Genomic DNA, 6,000 nt, shown 5'->3' on the forward strand with positions numbered 1-6,000 from the left:
ATACATCCCTGCAACTGGCTCCACTGTTGGCAGTCTCTGCAGAAAGCCCAAGGACTGAAATCGCCGGCCAAACACTCATTGACGTCCATGGGAGCAGGATCGGGCCCATGAGCTACCATAGGAATAGGATCAGGTCCCTGCGCATTTAGGGATGCACACAGATTATTCTGCAGAGGCAGGAGCTGTGGGCAGCAGAGAATTGTAATTTAGAGGACACTATATTGCAGCCAGTAGCGTAGCTAGAAGGGTGCAGGGGAAGCAGCCGCTTCCCCTCAGCACATTTTTCAAAAGCGGCGCCTGCCAGGCCAGCGCTGGGCTCCTGCAGGCAAGGGGGGACAGCACGGCCGGAGGAGCCATGGGGGGCGGGGGGCAGGCGCGGCCAGAGGAGCGAAGGGGCCGGCTCCTCGGCCATCGCGCCCCACGCTCAGGGTGGCCCCAACATCGCCGTGGCCGCCTCCTGCGGCAGCTCAGGACTCGGCGGTCGAGCGCTCCCTGCCCCTGGATGCGGCAGCAGCAGCATCTCCCAGCAGCAGCTCGCGGCCGCCAGCCTCGCCACGCCGTAGGTCAGGCCCGGGCCAAGGGAAGCAGGAAGCTGCCGGAGGGGGGGGGGGATCTGCCCGCCCGCCAGCTGCTGCCCGTCCCACTGCTCCGCTCCCCCCAGCCCCCAGGAGAAGCGAGCAGCGCCCGCCCGCCACCCCTTCCCCATGCCCGCAGCCTCCAGCCCGGCCTCAGGGCAGGGGGGCAGCCCACACCACCTGGAGCTTCCCGTGAGCCTCTCCCCTCCCCCTCCTGCGGCGGCTGCCCGGCGCGGTGTCATGGCTTCCTCCGAGTCTGAGGTCGCTCGGCAGCTGGTGAGTCCCGCCCGGGGGGCGTGTGAAACTTTCTCACCTCTTCTCCCCCCCCCTTCTCCGACCGCACCCTAAAAACTTCCTCGGCCGTGCTGTGCCGTGCCCGGCCCCCTCTCCCCGGACCGAGCCCCTCCAAGGCGGGGCGCAGCATGGCCACAGGAGCCTGGGGGGGGGCATGGTGCGGCTGGAGGAGCCAGCCAAGGGGGGAGGGCACGCGAAGTGGCTGGAGGAGCCAAGGGGGGGCGTGGCTGGAGGAGGAGCCAAGGGGGGGCCCTTTTATGTTTGCTCCCCCTGCACTTAGAACCTGGCTATGCCACTGATTGCAGCTGATGCTGTGGCGGCCAAGGGTGACCATCTATCTGGAGATCCCTCCTGCCCCCCTGCCTGTGACAGGCCAGTGACCTGTGAAAGCAGCTCCCTGACTTGCATCCGAAGAAGTGAGGTTTTTACTCACGAAAGCTTATGCCCAAATAAATCTGTTAGTCTTTAAGGTGCCACCAGACTCCTTGTTGTTCCTGCACACACTGCGGCTGCCCCCTCCCTACTCCTCTGGGAGCACACTGTGCCCCCCAGGGAGGGGAGATGGGCAGGGGAGTGATAGGGCCCTGACTCTGCCCCCCAGCACCAGCCCATGGATCTGGCTGGCTGCATGGTTGCATGGGGAGCAGGTGATGTGCCACAGAGGGGCACAGGGGCAGCATGGCTCTGGCCTCTACAGTCTTGGGAGCACAAGCTTTTGGGGGCAGGGCCCTTGCAATGTGGGATTTGTATCAGGCCCCAGGTCTCTTTCTGTGACCAGCACAGCCTGTTGGTGCATCACAAATCAACTCAGTAATAAGAGCCCTAACCCTGCGCCCTTGTGGAAGAGCCTTCTCCAGTGCACTAGGGGCCTAGAGCGATGGTGATAACCGTTACTGGGGAGCAAGAGCCTTTCTGTAGGTGTGTGGAGCCACCTTAACACCAGGCTTAGTGTTCTCCAGGTCCCCCTAGGGTTGCCAACTTTCGAATCGCACAAAACCGAACACCCTAGCCCCACTCCTTCCCCGAGGCCCTGTCCCCGCTCACTACACTCCTCCTCTCTCAGTGGCTCGCGATCCCCCACCCTCACTCACTTTCACTGGGCTTGGGCATGTGGTTGAGGTGTGGGAGAGGGTGAGGGCTCTAACTGGGGATGTGGGCTCTGGGGTGGGGCCAGAAATGAGGGGTTCAGGGTATGTGTGGACTCTGGGCTGGGGCAGGGGGTTGGGGTCCAGGAGGGGGTGAGGGCTCATTCTGGGGGTGTGAGCTCTGGAGTGGGGCCAAGGATGAGGGGTTTGGGGTGCAGGAGGGGGCTGAGGCAGGGGGTTGGGTTGTGGGAGAGGGTTCTGGGAGGGAGTTTGGATGTGGGAGGGGACTCTGGGCTGTGGCAGGGGGTTGGATTGCAGGAGAGGGTTCGTGGTGCGGGGTCCCTGCAGCGCTTTCCGCGGTTCCCAGGAAGCAGCCGCTAGGTCCCTGCCCCTAGATGCATCTGTGGCCAGGGAGGCCTCCCATGCTGCCCTCGCACCTGCAGGCGCCGCCCCTGCAGCTCCCATTGGTCTTGGCTCCCGGCCAATGGGAGCTGTGGAGCTGGTACTCAGGGCAGGGGCAGCGTGTAGAACCTCCCTGGCCACCTATGTGTCTAGGGGCTGCAGGGACCTGGTGGCAGCTTCCAAAAGCCATGTGGAACTAGGGCAGGCAGGGAACCTGCCTTAGCCCCAGGCCCCTGCTGCGCTGCTGACCGGACTTTTAATGGTCTGGTCGGCAGTGCCGACATGAGCTGCCAGGGTCCTTTTTCAACTGGGCGTTCCGGTCAAAAACCGGATGTCTGGCAACCCTACCTCCTGCATGTGGGTGCAACCCACAGTTGGAAGGTGGACGTGACCGCACCCTGCAGGCTGCAAGGCAAACTACAGGGTAGACTCAAGCAGGGGTCAGATTCAAAAGCCTCCCGAGTTTATTCCTGTCGCCCCCTGGGCTAGGAAAGGGGTTCCCTGCCCTAGTCTCATTAGGCCCCTCAAGCCTCGGCTAGCGTTGCTAACCCTCTAAGCTTTGCCTGGAGTCTCCAGGAATTAAAGATTGTCATGTGATGAAATCTCCAGGAATATGTCCAACCAAAATTGGCAACACTAAGCATTGCCCAGTGAGCACAGCCCACCCAGTACTCACTTCATAATAAACCACAGGAAGAGCCCTAGGATGGAAACAAACACTATGGTCCTCTGCCCTCTCCTCCAGCAGTCTCTTGCAGTGGGCAGCCCCTGCAGAAGGGTCATCTTTCTCCATAGCCAACCTACTTTTTAAGCAGCCCATTCATTACCTGCCAGGAGGGCAGGGCTGAGCAGCTCATTAACCCTTGCTGGCTCAGGCCCTGTCCACACTGGCAAGTTTCTGCGCAGTAAAGCAGCTTTCTGCGCTGTAATTCCCGAGGTGTACACACTGTCAAGCCACTTAGTGCGCAGAAACTGCGCAGTTGCAGCGCTGTAAAAAACCCCACCCCAACAAAAGGCGAACAGCTTTTACAGCACCGCAGTGCCAGTGTAGACACCCTGGTCAATTACAGTGCTGCGACTGGCCTCCGGGAGGTGTCCCACAATGCCTGTTCTTGCCTCTCTGGTCATTGGTTTGAATTCTACTGCTCTGCCCTCAGGTGACCAACCGTCAACCCCACTCCATAAATTCCTTTGGAATTTTGAAAGTCCCATCCTGTTTGCTCAGTGATCCGTGCAGTGGTCTCAGCACATCTTTCCAGGTGGCCATGCCTGCTCCACGCACCAGGCAATCCCCCGCTTGGAGCAATGCTGAGCTGCTGGACCTCATCAGCATTTGGGGAGAGGAGGCTGTCCAGTCCCAGCTGCACTCCAGCGGTAGGAATTATGATACCTATGGACAGATTTCACGATGCATGATAGAAAGGGGCCATGACTGGGACACACTGCAGTGGAGGGTCAAAGTGAAGGAGCTGTGGACTGCCTACCACAAGGCGCAGGAGGCAAACCGCTGCTCCAGTGCTGCACCCACGAGCTGCTAGTTCTATAAAGAGCTGGACGCGATACTTGGTGGTGACCCCACCTCCACTGCGAAGGCCACCGTGGATACTTTGGTGGCTCGCTTGCCAGTCGAGAGTGGACCAAGCCAGGAGGAAGAAATCTTGGAGGGGGAGGGGGACCCAGAGGCAGAGGATGAGGATGACTCAGAGGTCAGAAATGCATGCAGCCAGGAGCTCTTTTCTACCCCAGAGGAGGCTAATCAATCACAGCTGTCGGATTTTGGCAAAGCGCAAACAGGAGAGGAGGCCCCTGGTAAGTGGATTTGATTTTGGGAATCGCTGAGGTGAGTTGTTGTGGGCAGGAGGGTTGCAGAAAGCAGGCTTGTCTCTGTATGATGCAGGTACCACATGCCTAGTTTGAGAGGCAGAACAGGCTGTTGATTGACTCCTTCACTTCAGGGGAATCTGCCTCAGAGATCTCCAGGAAACTCTCATGGAGTTACTGGGCAATCTGCTACCTCAGGTTCTTTGGAGAGCTGCTTTGTTTCTTGCCCCATTAACGGTAACTTTCCTGTGCTGCACACAGGCAAGCTGCGTGAGGGCCAGGGTGAAAGCAGCAGTCTTGGAGATAGGGTGACCAGATGTCCCGATTTTATAGGGACAGTCCTGATATTTGGGGCTTTTTCTTATATAGGCTCCTATTACCCCCCACCCCCATCCCGATTTTTCACACTTGCTATCTGGTCACCCTACTTGGAGAAGACCCTGTGACAATGCGGTTCTGGCGGAACCCAACTGAGAGTGCCAACTCAGGACAAATTGCTCAAATAGGGCAGTTACAGCCCAAGGCTGGGGTTTTTTCCACCTCTAAGGCAAACCACCAGCCAGACTAAGAGGACTCCAGTCTCACCCCACTGGCTAACTGCAAGTCTCACAAGCAATCTCCTTAGATACTCCAGTTTCCCAGTATTACCACCAGTACCACTCGTTATGGGGACAAATGGTTATGAAAACCAATACCCCAGTAAAAGAAAAAGGTTCTCCTGATCCCAAAGGACCAAGCCCCAGACCCAGGTCAATATACAAATCAGATCTTACCCACAAATCACGCTGTTGCCGATCCTTTAGAATCTAAAATCTAAAGGTTTATTCATAAAAGGAAAAAGATAGAGATGAGAGTTAGAATTGGTTAAATGGAATCAATTACATACAGTAATGGCAAAGTTCCTGGTTCAGGCTTGCAGCAGCGATGGAATAAACTGCAGGTTCAAATCAAGTCTCTGGAATACATCCCCCGCTGGGATGGGTCCTCAGTCCTTTGTTCAAAGCTTCAGCTTGTAGCAAAGTTCCTCCAGAGGTAAGAAGCAGGATTGAAGACAAGATGGAGATCAGGCATCAGCCTTATATAGTCTTTTCCAGGTGTAAGATCACCTCTTTGTTCTTACTGTGGAAGATTACAGCAACATGGAGTCTGGAGTCACATGGGCCAGTCCCTGCATACTTTGCTGAGGTACAAGGCGTATCTGCCTTCTCTCAATGGGTCCATTGTATAGCTGATGGTCCTTAATGGGCCATCAAGCAGGCTAGGCAGAGCTAATCTCAGCTTGTCTGGGATGTCACCCAGAAGCATAGCATAAGTTTGCCATACAGACAGTATAGAGCCAATATTCATAACTTCAACTACAAAACTGATACACACATCTAGACAGCATAATCATAACCAGTAAACCATAACCTTGTCCTAGACACCCCATTTGACCCCCTTTATACAAGATTTGGGTGCCACTACAGGACCTTGGTTGCAACAATGATCTATACGGTCCCAGTTTATGTCAATAACGTCACAGACCCTCCCTTGATTCCCTGCTCACCCTCAGCAGCAAGATATCTTCCACAATGATCACATTCTGTGGAAAATGTGGGGACATGAATGATTATCAGGCCTCTCTACAGTGCTGGCTTTCCCCAAGAGTCACATGCCCAGTGTACAGCAGATTCTGGGAAGAGTGATTTACTCTTCCCCGGTAGCTACTCACCATTTTGGGGCTCTTGTGGCTCATGTGTGCTTGCCTGGGGTCAGCCAGTTAGTGGCAGATGTGTGAATACTGGTTGTGTTTTAAATCACTGAATCAGTGTTCTCTGTGTTGC

The sequence above is a fragment of the Chrysemys picta genome, chromosome 10, assembly GCF_011386835.1.
Source record: "Chrysemys picta bellii isolate R12L10 chromosome 10, ASM1138683v2, whole genome shotgun sequence".
NCBI classification, from domain to species: Eukaryota; Metazoa; Chordata; order Testudines; family Emydidae; genus Chrysemys; species Chrysemys picta.